This window comes from Protopterus annectens, chromosome 4.part0, assembly GCF_019279795.1.
Source record: "Protopterus annectens isolate FY-2018-M chromosome 4.part0, PAN1.0, whole genome shotgun sequence".
NCBI classification, from domain to species: Eukaryota; Metazoa; Chordata; order Ceratodontiformes; family Protopteridae; genus Protopterus; species Protopterus annectens.
The window spans coordinates 1,825,965,131-1,825,980,673 of record NC_056733.1 but is presented as its reverse complement, the minus strand read 5'-3'; positions in this window follow the sequence as shown (position 1 = coordinate 1,825,980,673).

The window sequence follows — 15,543 nt, the reverse complement described above, 5'->3', positions numbered from 1 at the left end:
AAATTTTATGGTTGGTTTTTTTGTTCAGACCCGTCATGTGTACAGATATTTGCAGGTTGTCCACATTTCTGCCTCATATTTTGGTCAATATCTCATGCACTCCATTTTCTGGCAAGTCACTCTGGGCTCAAGTCAGAATATGGTGACAAACATTCAAGTTTCAGACTGCATACCCTTCCAAACATCCCACAAAGTGCAGACCCTGTTACTCTCTGAACTGCCTGCATTTGTTGTCACATTATTTGTAATGTGTCCCTGGTTTTGGGCCTTTGCTCCACATATTTTATTACTTGGTCCAGATGTGTTCCTGTAAGAGGTTGTGGGGTATGGGCAGTGCTTATCCTGCTGTGAGTATGTGTGTGGCTTGCAAGGTGCTATAGTGACATTATTACCTACTAGCTTCCAACTAGCATGGCTGTTTCTGTTCACACACTACTATTATGGAAATCCACTAGTTTTGATAGTAATTCTAAATGGCATGCTTTGTGTACTACACATCTATATTCCCTTTACATTCATTCCTACTATTACATGATATATTTATTTTAGCACAATGTTCTTGTATAAGAGTCATGGCTTAGTGGTAAGTCATGCAGACTACTGTTTCCAAGGTCCTGGGTTCGGGACTCACAGTGGGATTTTATTTTGCTTTTGAGCTGAGTACAGGACCTGTCAATCAAAGTGACTAAGGCACTTTTAAGCAGTAGAAACCGGGTTAGCGCTGGTTTGCGTGGAGCTCACGCATGCGCACTGACGGTTAGCTCCGCGCACACCCGCTTACAACCGCTTAAACGTGCTTACTCTTGCACACACCCTCGCTATTTTCTTTGAAAGAAAAGAAAATGGGGAGACAGGAAAGAGGTGAAAAAGGGGTCACAAAGAGGGTAAGACAGTAGGGAAACAAGCTTGGGATGTGCAGGAGGGATGTAGGTAAGGCCCATAGCTGCCCATTTCTTCATCAGCAACAGCTGTGCATATGTATGTAATTTGGTGTGACATTTGAAACCTTCCACCCCTGAGAGAGGTGTCAGGACAACAATAATACTTGTACAGCCAATTGTAATTGATAGGTTCCATGTCCAGTAGACATGTGTGGAATGGGCAGCTATGTATGGGGCGTAATTTTTTTGTGGGTACAGAGTGCCCTTTTTTTTTTTTCAGGTGAGAGTGGTATGTCAGGTGAAGGAAGTTGGTACAGCTGGGGAGGTAGGTTGGGTAGGTAAACAGACAAGACAAACAAGACGCATACAGGGGCGGTGTATGACACGTGTGGGGGGGTTACACAATTGACGGGGACGGAGGTTTGGATATCCAGAGCCCATGAGCCCACAGATGGCAACAGTGGAACTGATATCCCCACCCATAGGCAGTTGCCACTGTTCCTTCACTGCCCAGGATGGGGCTGTGCTGGGGGCTGTGTAGGCGGGGCAACAGGCATGCCCGTTAGTTGCACCACCCGTGCCTCGAGCTGGCGTAGGGGCTCGAGAACAGAGTCCCGAATCTCCCTACGCACCACAGTCCGGATGCTACGGAGGGTGAGTGGTGGTCCTCCTCCGGCCACACTTGCAGAGGGGGGGCAAGCCCCATCCCCTGCAGCGCTTCCACCCGCAGGTGGCACAGGGCCACCGGAGGAGGGTCCGGACTCGGCACTAGTGCCAGGTGCACTTGCCAGCTGAGGTGGGAGAGGTGGGTCCGCTGGAACCCGCCTTCCCTGTCGTACTATGTTTTGCATTATGTCATGACAGTTTGGGTTAGTGACATATAATACCATTCACAATTAGTTGTAACAGCATGCATTAGTATTCCCATTAACCAAACACCCAGATATTCACACCACTGAACAGCGTACATAACACATGCATAATTTGAACAGAAATACACAGTCCAACAACATGCGGGGTTAATTGATGGCAACAGGCCATCAGGTGTGGATGTATGAACAGGGCAGATGCATCAACAGACATGCAAATATATATGACCCAACAGGACAAACGTACAGGGGTGTTAATTGTGATTGCACATACCATTTTCACGTGGAATGGGTTATATGTGGTTATAGGGTGGGGTGAAGAAAGTAATATTAACACCTTTGAATAACAATACATATGCTGTACATTTCTAATAGCTACAGTTATATACACACTACTGTTCTAACTACAGTTTCCTATATGATAACTATTTCAACTTGGTGATAGGACTGTTACTGCAACATGAATATACATTTTATGGTTCTTCATACACATTCATATCTAGTTTTGTTCAGCTACATCATCCTGCTACATTTGCTTTATATAGCTGTAGACAAGTGTGGATGCTTGGTACATCAGACAAACATCCTATCTGCATATTGCAGACTGAGAGCAACATATCCAGATTTTGGGATACACATTCCAGATGCAGCAACACTTTGAACAGATTTTGCTGTTTGGTGTTGAATCTCACATGCATTTCATTCTGTCTTGACTGCAGTATACTTTATTCAGGGGTTATTACTACTGTATTGCTGGATTCATGACACTTTCTCACACTCTCTCACTTGCTTTCATTTTACTATTCAGGATGGTACTTCTAGGCTTTATTGACATGTTTTACCAGTAGTTATTACAATCCTTTCCAGAAGTCTCACTTCTGTCATGTTTCAGTATTTCCACAGGGATATATTTCACACATGTGATTTCATCATCTTCTGCAGCTATACTTTTCAGCCTGCTGCAGGTTGTGTACTATTTTCTTACAGGCAGGGCATTTTTATTTCAAAATATATGTTGGACAGTTTCATGTTTAGGTTAAACTTACAGGCTGAAACACACTTTTGTAATCAAGCAATACTTGCATACACTTTCACACTGTTACTTGCAGATTTTATTCCTTACTGACTACACTGCACTCTTTTGCTGACTGTCATACTTTTATATTTCTTTACAGTTACTGGTAGTGGATTACTGACCTGCCTGGTGGCGCAACCGTACCAGCCTATCGCCATAGGCTCTGCGGTTCGCAGAACGGACACCTGCAGCTGTAATATAAATGAAGTAATATTGGAATACACATCTCCATAATATCAGCTAGTTTAATTTCTTACATACATAATTAAATGTTACTTACTCAGTAGTGGGGCGTTGGGTGTTTGCCGGGCCTCCTGGATCCAAAGGTTCAGTTGGTCCTGCTTGCGTTTCTTCAGGTCCGCATGGTGGTGACGGACCTGCTCACCAGTCCTTGGAAATCCTGTGGCACTGGTGAGATCATGAGCCAACCGGTTCCATGCCTCAGCCCTGTATGCTCCCCAGAGGACCTGGCCCTGCATGAGTTGGGCCTCATGATTATGGACTAGGAGCCAGACCATGTACCTGGACTCCTCAACACCCCACCTCTGCGCTCGAAAGCGACTACCCTTTCCTAATCCTGTCATTCTGCCTGCAGGTCAGTTCTACAATCATTTATGCTGTGTATTCCCGCCTATGGGGCTTATATAGTCCGTTTTTCCCGCACATATCTGTGATTGGCCATTTTGGAATTGTATCAACTTCAGTAAACCTGCATTGTCATGCTCTAGTTTGTATTCATTCCAATATATTAGCTATTATTGCATTTACAGGTACTGCTGTCATGGCTTAGTTTTTAGTGGTTCTATACCTTGACTATGGTGTATAGTATCCTGGGTTCGAACCTGGCCACTGCTTTTTATTTTTCATGACTGTCTAGACATGCTGAATGGTGTGTCTGTGTAAAGGCAGTTTTGATACGGCTTGCTCAACGTTGCCCGTTGGTTAGCTTGTTTGAGCGATGCGCAGCTCCGCGCAAACAGGGTACGCTGCTTTAAGCCTCATTTGGCTATCGGCACGCATATTACGCTCAGCTCAGTTAGGGGCACATAGATTTAGCGTGTTAAACCACTGCTCAGCTACGGGCACTCATTTTGCGCCAGTTAAACCACTGCTCATCTACGGGCACATGCACTCACTCTGTTAAAGTGTAGCTCAGCTATGAGCACATCTGGCATTTTTTCTTCTTTTGTTACCTCACATGTCTTCAATATAAATGGGCTATTTCATTACATTTTACATATATTGGGGTTTTATGTGTACATATTTGTCAGGGACTTGTTTCCTGCTTATTTTGAAAAAAAAAATTGATGTTGTGGGGGCTCGAACCATGAATGCCTGCTCTTCAGCCAACATCTCTACCGCTACGCTATTGCTTCCTGGCTTATTTTGCATATTTAGTTCTTATATGCTTTCCCACTGACTGCTAACTGTAGCTGCGCTTTCTGGCACGCCAGCAAACGAGCGCATTCACGGTTAAACATCTTTACAATTTAAAAAAAATATATAACATGTTCATTTATATATATTTTTATGTTCACAGTCTGTGGGGGCATGTGTTGTGTTGTGTTTATTCACATTTCCGTGGACTCTGTTGTGGGTGTTTACTTTGGGCACTTTTACACTTCTGGGGGCGTGTCCGCTTGCAGGGCTCAGCCTACGGACACGCCCCCTACTGTCTTACACGGACCGCGTTAGACCTAGGTGTGATTCAGCATGCTCTCATGAATATGCAAAGCATGCTGACATCACTCCGTTTAACTGCAGCCTCCGTGTAAGAGTTATAACTCTTACACGGAGGCTTCGTGAATCCTGGTGAGCTTCTAGTCAGAAATTTTAAATAGGCCTATGAAGAAAAACAAGGCCAAATATATAGCTATGAAAAAGCATACAAGGGAAGGGAACACTGCAAATAAAGCTTTAAGAGCTTATCTAACCTAAATATCTAACTATTTTAACAATACATTTCCAATCATTTTTAGAAATAGAAAAGTATTAAAGTTTTTACTGGCCCAAGCTAGGAAGAACTTCCAATCAGTTGCAGTGACAAACTAGATCTGAGGTAACTCAAGGTGCATCATGGGATAGGGACTTGGCCTCGAGCTACTTGAAATCCTTGAGCTTTGTAGTAGGTGCCGACTTGGAGAGGGATCGGCTCCGACCCCATCAGTAAGAATGAATGGCGAGATAGAACACCTTCACATTACATACTTTTTTACGAGCTGTCATGCCTCCGTTTTGTAGGCTGAATACATTTCTACAGTCTACACTATTTCTGCACAGACGCCTGCCTGCTTCCTGGATCGCTAATTCACCTCATTTGCATGGTTTTCACCAGCAAATGAGGTAATTAGCATACAGGGGCTGTGTCTGTGCAGGAGCACTTGTGCACATCCTGGGATCTCATTCCTGGATTGCACATCGACCAAATTGCCTGCAGCAGCTCTTGCACTATTCCTGCACACCATGCAGAGCTTGCTGAATCCTGGGGAATGTTTTCTAAAAGCATCCAATGTTTTCCTATCTGGGACAGCTATAAAGATAAGAAAGAAAGAGACAGCATTTAGTAGAAGCACAGGCTGTACTGTACGTCTTAGCATGGATAACCTTTCTTTTAGATTAATCCACGTCAGTAAGTGTGGCTGCCAGTTTGGGACACTTGTTGTTGTTAGAGGGTAAAACTTCAACATTTGAAGAAGTACGCAGTTTTGTATGTTATTATTAAGTTAATATGTTTTAGGGGGCATTGGGGGTGGATTTATTTGAGAGCTTTCAATAAAACAAAAAGTTTTGGACGATGTGACATAGGCTCAAATGGATATGACAAGAAACAACTGCAAAAAAGATCAACCTGCCAAACAGTGTATGCATGTAACACAAAAGCTGGAACTAGACACTTAACAAAAAATCTGTTACATATAAAAGGTGGGAATAACGTTTAAACACAATGATGCTTTCTGTAATGTCTTTAAATTTTACCGGTCTCAGAGATAAATACAAAACAGAAAGAGTAGTGAACTGTATTAAAACATGTAGAGTGCAAATAGCTGTGCTACATGAGGTGCGCTTGCAAAAAACTGAACATGTGATTTGATAAAGAAAGGTTTTCAGAATGATTACTCAGCAGAATACCTTGCACAAAGGAAAAGAGGAGTACTTATATTAATTGCAAGAGGAGCTCCAATAATGATAGAATAAGATAACAATTATTATTAATAATAATAATAATAATAATTAAAAGCTAAATATGGTAGATTTGTAGTACTAAGGGGCTACTGCCAAGGAAGGAAGATTACATTGGCATGTATTTATATTCCACCTAAAACTGCTATAATGGAGCTTAAGAAAATTCTGGGAGAAATAATTAGCTATCAGCAAAGAATATTACTTATAAGTGGGGACTGGAATTTGATTTGCAGAGTGAAGATGTGTCTGGGGGGCCTAGAAGGGAAAGTAAAGCAAAGGACGGTAGACTTTTAAAGACATTTTAAAAAATATGTGGCATGGAAGATGTAAATTTGGTAATAGGAATTTGGAGTGAATTTACATATTATTCCCCAAGATATAAAAACTGGGCTAGGCTAGACAGAACATTTCACAGGAATATATGCATTTAATTGAAAGTCTTGATACACACCCAATAACTATTTCAAGATCATTTGCCAATAATTAAAATAAAAACATAGGGTAATGAAATCAATATGAGACATTGGTGCTTTCCCACCTATCTGCTGAAGAGACAGGAATTTAAGGAATGGATAGTGAAATGATATTAAAGAGTTATTAGAGAAGACAGAAATTTCTTCTTTAAATATAGCTAGGGAATGGGATAAAATTAAAATGGAGTTTAAAAAAAGGGTGGAAATAAAAAAAGAGAGATACAATTAATAAGTAACAAAAATGATTTAGAGAGAATGACAAATATTAAAAGTATTGCAGAATAAGGAGAAGCTTACAGAATAAGAGGAGGAGCAACTGCAGAATGCTAAACTGAAAATAAGGGATTACCTCAATAATATGCATGATTTTAGAAAGACTGCTGTTAAGCAACTGTTTTTGATACTAACTCTAGAGTACAAAAACTTTTTTTTTTCAATAATATTGTTTTTATTGTTTTCTTTTTCCATTCCAAAATATTTACAAGAAAAGAAAAAAAAACACAGGTGTTGTTCATACAGTATTCAAAGCAGTATTCTTAAAACATATTTACATTATTTACATGAATGCTTCCATATTCTCTCTTAAAAGTAAATGATGAGGTTGTTTTCTCCAGGGTTCGTAATTTAAAGTAGTATAGTTCCAAATAATGTTATGTTTTTTGTTGCGTATATTAAAGGCTTGTTTCAGATTCAATGCTTTATGCCAGTATAATATTGAACATTCGGTTCCCATGATTTCAGGCTGGAGGGATTTTTGTTTTGTTTGTGTATTATAGATTTGTGGGCTAATATATGTTTTATTGCTAGGATCTTAAAATTTTCCCAAGAAGTTTTGGATGGGGTCAACCAGTTAGTGGCTATGTAGAGTTTCATTAGTAGAAAAATATTGATGAGGATGACTATTTGGTTTTTGGATAGGTTAGTTTGGGGGATATGTAATATTGTAAATTCCCAAGTGAGTGTTGATGACTGGTATCTCATCTTTTGTAGTTGTAGTTTCAGGGAGTTCCACAGTTTAAATATACATTTGCAGCTCCAGAACATATGCAAAAGGTCAGCAGTTTCATCTATACAATGTGGGCATTTGGGAGAGTTTTTGGGTTGAATTTATGCAAGCTAAGGCGTGTATAGTATGCATTATTGAATATCATAAGTTGAGTAAATGTTAATTTTTGGAGGGAGATGGATTTTACCGTTAGATTGAATGCTTGTGTTATTTTATTATCATCGATCGATGGTAGTTTTTTTCCCAATAATTAGACAGTAATAGATGAATAGATGATCTTGATATTTGATGTCTTTTATCAATTTGTATGAATATGTTATAAATTAGCTACTTCATAGAAGGGCTTGATTTAGTGAGATGCATTTCATCAAATCATCTTTATTAATAGTTATATTTTGAAAGTAGCTTGTAGAGATTTCCTTAATCTGCCTCAAGATCAGTAGATATGATTTAGGAAGGCTCAGTTGATGTCTTAGTTCATGGGTGGAGGAGTTTAAATATGGATAAATATCTTGTAATGTTAAGTTAATTATGAGTGGGAATTTTTTCAGGTCTATTAGCTGATTATTAATTTTCAAGTTGGGATTTTTGTGGAAGGGTTGTAGGGTCATCATGTGATGGAGGAGATTTACTGATCTGAAAAGAATTTGCATTAATGTTATATAGTTTCTGATGGGTTCCATTAAATTATATGTTTTATAGATGTCTCTGTTTAAAAAGGGTAGTGCTTTGGGATTTATATTCAGGCGTTCAATGTGTTTAAAACATAGTCTTAGCCAGTGTGGGGACCAGTTGTTACTTTGTGTGTCATAATTTGCAATTCTTAGCGTTCTGTTGGCATTTATGATTAGGTAGTAATTTTCGAAGTTAGGTAGGTCTAAACCACCTTTGTTTTTCATGGTCATCAGTTTATCATATGATATTCTACTTTTTTTTGGTTCCCATATAAATTTAGCGAGTTCAGTTTGCATTTGTTTAAAAAATTTTTGGGGCATTATCAACTGTGAAGACATAAACATGTATAGTAGTCTGGGCAAGATATTCATTTTAGTGATCGAAACTTTTGCTAGTGGTGGTAATTTCAGATTTCCCCATCTCTTTAGGTCACATAAAATGTGTTCCCAGTTTTGTTTAATATTATTAAGATAAAAGCTTTTATTATCTGTAGAAAATGTAATTCCTACATATTTGATCTTTTCCTCAGATTTTAATTGTCCTATCAATGGTAAGAGTGAGAAAGGTTTCGGAGTTCTTAAAGGAAAAATGTTTTTTTTAAGGTGCATTTATAATTTGATATTACTGCAAAATCCTCAATAGCAGATAGTATTTTTTGGTGTCTGAGATTGATTGGTGTTGTACAATATATGTTAAGGTCATCGGCAAAGGCTGACATAGTTATTCTTGTGCCATAAATTATTGGGGCATTGTGATATATATTTTGTTTGATGTTTAAGAATAGGGGTTCTAGATATATGTTAAATAGTAGAGGAGATAGAGGACATCCTTGTCGGGTTCCATTTCTGATTTGGATTCTGTTAGACCACCTTTTATTTATATATAATGTTGTATATGGGTTTTTGTATAGTGTTTTTAGTGTTAGGATAAATTCTTGGGGTATATTAAAGTAGGGTAAGATCTGAAATAAAAAGTTTATGTTGACTCTATCGAAGGCCTTCTGGGCATCTATAATGAGTGCATATATGTTTAGATTATTTTGATTAGCATATGATATTAATGTGTGTAGTGTTAAAGTATTATCACTGGGTTGTCTAGATGTTAAGAAGCCAGCTTGTTCATTAGATATAATTATATTAGATATTTTCTTCAGTCTATTGGCCAAAATAGATGTCAGAATTTTTGTATCGATGTTTAGGAGTGATATAGGTCTATAGTTATCTGGGTTCTGAAGATCCGTCTTTTCTTTAGGTATGAGAATTGTTTTGGATGCATTAAAATGAGGATCATTCAATTAATTATTTATTATGTAATTTAATATGTGCGATAGAATTTGTGCGGTCATATTGCAGAACGTTTTGTAAAATTCCGCGGTAAGACCATCTGGGCCAGGAGATTTGTGTGGTTTTAGTTTTTTAATTGTTGATATTATTTCTTCAGTGGATATTGGTTTTATTAGATCTTTCTGTAATTTCTCATCAATTTTTGGAAAGTTAAGATTTTGTAGGAATTCACTATAATTTTCATTTAAGAGTGAGTTTTTTTGTTCTCCATAAATTTGTGAGCATATCAATTCAAAAACTTTGATAATATCTTCAGTTTTTGCGAAGGTTTTATTCTTAAATGATATTTCAGGAATATGAGAGGGTGACCTCGACTGATTAATGATTCTTGCTAGTGCCCGAGATGGCGTTTGTATATGACTGGCATATTTTGCAAGTATTTTAGTTTCATGGAATGATAATTTATTATTTTGAGTCAGGAAAAGGTCTTTCTGGCATTTCAGTAGTTCTGTTTCAGTTTGCGTGTTGTGGTTTTTCATTAAATCCTGTTCTAGTGATTTGATTTTATCCTCTAATATCTGTTCCTCTCTAATTTGGATTTTTTTATAGTACGCAGATTTTTGAAGAAAGATGCCTCTTATTTGGGCTTTAGATGCCACCCATTCAATATCAAGGGGGGTATTGCTGTTTTACTACCTTAACTAGTGAGGATTTAAGTATATCCTGGATTTCTTGGACAATTTCTTTTTTATTTAAAAGGTTGAGGTTTAAGGACCAGTTGTATCCCCGGTAAGGTGTGTTATTTCTGTTATCTTTACTGATGTTTAGGGTAATTTTAGAGTGGTCAGATAGAAAGGGGGGATATATAGATACTGTGGGGTCAAGATATATTAGCTCTTCTGAAATTATAAAGAAGTCAATTCTTGACCACATTTTGACATTTGGAGTAAAATGTAAAGTTGTTTACGGAATTTGTTTTATTACCATGTTTAAAGGGATCGTATAATTTAAAGTCATATTTAAGTTCACTTAGTGCTAACGTTGGTTGATTATTGGATGATCTTTGTGGGCTTGATTTATCCTGTTTTGGGTTTTGGTAGGCGTTCCAATCCCCCCCAATGATTATGTAGTGGTTGTTATATTGATTTAATATAGGATATAGTGAAGCAAAGAAGGAATGTTGATTGTTGCATGGTGCATATATATTAAGAATTATAATAGGCTTATCATAAATGGGAGTTGAAATAATTACGTAACACCATCTCCCTTCGTTATCTATTTTGGAATCTATGATTTTGTCTTGATAATGATCTTTAATGATTATTGCTACACCAGCACTATTTGTTTTACCTTCAGAGGCTATTATTTCTCTTATCCATTTTTTCTTTTTTATTTCTGACCATTGGTCATTGGTTAAATGAGTTTCCTGAAGTAGTATAAAGCTAGCCTTAGCCTGCAGACATAGATGAAGAAAGAGTTTCCTTTTTTTATGTTCTGGAGCCCTTTAATGTTCCATGAATCTATTTCCCACATTCATAAATCTTTTAAGTTGTTTAAGTAGTGTTGGAATATGTGTGTATCTAATGGTTTAAGTAGATTATTTGTCAAAATTATGTTATGGAAGCATTCTTTAATTCCCGTCCCTCCACTGTGCCTACCCACTATTCTCCTGGACCAGGAATTTAACAGGATCTTACAAAGATTTGGTGCTATCTTGTTTTGTATTAGTAGTAAGAAAAAACTTTGCTTGTTAGCGTATGGGAGGTAAAGGAGACTTACTGGTCCTGTATAACCTAAAATTATTTGTACAAAGCCTATCCCACTTATTCCCTAGCACACACTGCTATTGTGATCTATGTCTCTTCTTGTTGGGTTTATTTATTTGTGGGGTGTCAAAGTTTGAATAATTCTTTACACCATTCCTGGATATAACTTAATATAGGGAGCATCAGTTTATTCCATTAAGCACTAAAACTATTTGATAGATTTCAAACTATAGATTATTATCTCTAAATAGTTCTATAACTATATACATTATGGATACATCTTCCTTGTCTAGTCTTATTTTGTATGTGTTTCTATCTTCTCTAGGCCAGATTTGTATATCTCTGTTTGTACCTTATCTTACTTAGATGAGGTGTTCGGATTTTGAGCTTCAAGTGAAGTCCGAGTCCTAGAGTCCATCATTTTACTATTATTGTCCTGAGGCTTTTATCATTGAATGGCCTTGTGTTAATAAGGTCTTATGGTGATTGTTCTCTATCATATATTTGGTGTTCTTTATGTATTGGAATCTATAGGATCTTTACTTAGTCCTGGAGAAAACAATATATATATATATATATATATATATATATATATATATATATATATATATATATATATATATCTGTTCATGTTTATATATATGTATAACATAGACATATATAGTTAGGCATTTCGTTGGAGCACCTGTCAAACACAAAAAGGTTATAACAACTAGTAGTTAGCAGTCAGTTATTTGTTAAAGTAAAGCAGCTTAAGAGCTTTTCCACAAGTGTGAGCTTCAAGTTTTGAGTTATTTATAGCTTTCGTTAGTTTAACATGTAAATAGTGAGTCTCTTCCTGTTTGTAGTTCATTGTAAACTGCAGTTATAATGTAGTGTTAGGCAGTTTCCATCTATAATTCCAAATGTTAGATTATTCCTGACTGTATGGAAGCAATTCCAATAGAGTAACAGAAAAATGGCACATATTAATTATTCCTTCAGTAATATCACACTCTTTTCTACCTAGGAGGTGAATATTGAGTTAGATTGGGGTTACAGATGCCTACAGTCTGATGTCTGATCATAATACTGTTAGCAAACAGAACAAGATTATAAAACATAAAACAAACATAATGATTTGTTTTATATGTTCATAATAAGGATACTATGTACTAGCTTATTATGCAATTTGTTAAGCAAGTAGGTGGGCTTTGTAAAATGTTCTTGGGACCCTACACTATCTAAGTGTTCCTTTCCCGTAGTTCTGCATGATTATGGCATGTAGGTTAGTGGCACTAAGTATAGTAGAAGCTCAATCATCTGGTTGTGTGCTCGTATTTGTGTGTATGAGTGTGTGTGAGCTCCGTTTTTTATTCATTGTCAATTTGCTAGTGATCTGTAGAGAAGTATAATGATTACATTTTTTTTTTTTTAAATATGTAAGCCAAATTTCCTTTATCTGGGGGGGTATTCACGAAGCTCTAGGTAAAAGCCCTATGTACTGTGGGATAAAAACGAACTGAACTTTCTGGGGCAGCATTGGAGAGCTTCATTATTACAGCTAGTATTACAATCACTACTTCTGGACTGTTACTGTAATTCCTGTTTTTTTTTTTTTTTAAAAAGATAACATAAAAAGAAAAATATAAAAATATATAGAGTGGCATACATATATATATATATATATATATATATATATTATCCACATTTCCCTCAAGAAAGCTGTTGTAGACTTAGATATATGAAAGAGTGATTTTACAGAATGATATTTGTTATTATCGGGCAAGGGGAGTGTTGTATAGTGTTGTTAGAGGTGTATTTAATGTTTATGTAACTATATAATGTTTTTTCTTTAGTTACAGTTCCTTTAGACTTCCCTCCGATCTTCAGACAGCCAGGTAGGTTGTTTAGCTTCTTGAAGGGGGACTCAGATTTTCGGCAGACTTCCTGAAGCGCCACATCTTGAAGATGACCACTCAAGCTGTACCTCCAGTTTTGGTTCCACTCATGCAATGCCAGTGTGATGCGCAGATCATGTACTTCCTGTTTCGGGCCTCGCGCTTTTTGTTGAATGGGAAAAGAGTTCGCTCCAGTCCTAAAGCACGGCCTAGGCAGGGTAAACACCAGATATAGGTAAAATAAGACCTCGGCTGTTGGTGGGAGATGAATCCGACCTCAGTGGTTCAGCAAATCGGAACAGAACTTAAAGCTAGATCTCGATGGCAGGATTGGATTTAAACACAGACATGAAGCTAGATTTTGCTTCACTCTTGCTAGTAACTGAATACTTGATCCCATCGACTGAGAATACTAAGGTATTTGGGTACTTCATTTGAAATTTTAGCTTTTTATCCATCAGGAATTTGCATTAAGGAGATAAAAGCTGTCTGTTTTGTCTAATTTGCAGGGGCAGGTCCTGGGCTAGAGATATTCTGTTATTCCATATTAATGGACCTCCATTTTTCTTTGCTGTTATTAGTATTTTAGTCACATCTTGAAAATTGAGAAGTTTGGCATAGACAGGTCTTGGGATATTAGAGGCTTGAGATTCTCTCAGGGCTCTGTGTGCTCTTTCTAGTGTTATTTGATGTGCAGTTTTTGGGTCTTTAAGTAGTGTTGCAAATATTGGATGATAGATGGGATCAATTCATGATGTTGTATATTTTCCGGTATACCTCTGATGATTATGTTATTTCTTCTAGATCTTGCATCAAGATCAATAATTTTAGTTTGGATTGTTTGAACGTCTGCTTCATGTGTATCAGATTTTTTAGCTAGTAGGGCTATTTTGTCCTCATTCTCCATAATTTTGGCTTCAGTTTTGTCCATTCTTTCCAGGATTTGATTGAAGGAAGTACCAAAGGATTGTACTTGAGTAGATAAATCTTTTATGGCATTTTGTATAGGTAATAAAGCTGCTTTAATATCTTCCAAGTTTGCTAGTTGATCTGTTTTATTTTTAACCCCTGACTTTACAGTATCCTGTTGCTTTATTGTTTTCTGTCTTTTAGAGTTTAAATCTTTCTCAGGTGATAAAAGATCTGACAGTTTAGTTTTTGTTGTTGTAGTGTCCATGTTTTTATCTTCTTTTGACATTTTGTGAAAGTAGTAACTTCTTGGTTTTTGAATGGGTGTGTATGAGTAGAGTAGAGTGTTCTGAGCACGGCTTCTATCTCTGAGTCTTTCATCAGTTCCAGGTAACCAGTTATAATCTTGATGGATTTGGTGTTTCTTCAAGTTCATTCACCCCTTCTGGGTTTCTGGATGTTAAGTAGATTTGTAGTTTCAGAAAATTGTTATTGTATAGGTCTAGGTAATTCCTCTGAGTTAATTTTTCCTCTGAGTATTTGAAGAGCTATAGATTAGCAGTGTTCACAGAACGGCAGCCATCTTTGAATCAGAGTACAAAAACTTTTAACATAACGACTCAGGCAATAGAAAGTATAAAGGGCTGTCACCAAGCTTAGGGAGCCTTTAACAAAGAAGGTAACAAGAGATCCTGTAGTTATTGGAAATATTTCAGAAATTCTATGAAAGTCTGTATAAAACAGAGAAATATGGAAATAAAGAAAAGGTACACATGGAAATGTTTATGAAAGAATTAAATATGCCAAAGTTAGAGGTAGATGAGGCCCAATTACTAACAGTTAGGACAGGAGGAGATGAGATACAAATGGTAATGTATAACCAATCTACAGGAAAGTCCCCATGAACAGATGTTATTCCTGGGGAAGTTTGGAAGATAGGAAGGGGAAAGAATGATAAAAATCCGGAAAGTTTTGTTTAGCAATATTTGAAGAGGAAGAGAGGTACCAACATCCAGGAAGAAAGCGATAGTAGTTGCCGAAATTAGGGAAACTGATCCATTATTAATGGGTTTTTCTCCACATAGTATATCTTTAAGGTTTTTAGGATCTCCAGGATCTGTTTAGAAGATGAGGATTTTGAGAAGGAGATAGTGACACTTAAAGGTTGCCTGCAAGATAGGGGGTATCAGAGCGAGAAGGTTAATAAAGTTATTAGTGACAGTAAGGGTCACAGGGGTAATAAATATCGACCCTGGTTAAAACGCACGGGTACAGTAGAAAGTGAGGTAAGGGATAGGACTACAGCTTTCAAGGAACCACAGGTGTCGTTCACATATAGCAGTAATATAGGGGACATATGTCACATTGTCCGAAAAAACTGGAATATTTTGACCAGTGATGTGAATCTGAACAATGTAGTAGGACATGGACCCCGTTTTAGGTATAGAAGGAATAAAAACCTTAAAGATATACTATGTGGAGAAAAACCCATTAATAATGGATCAGTTTCCCTAATTTCGGCAGGGACAGCACCCTGTAGGAG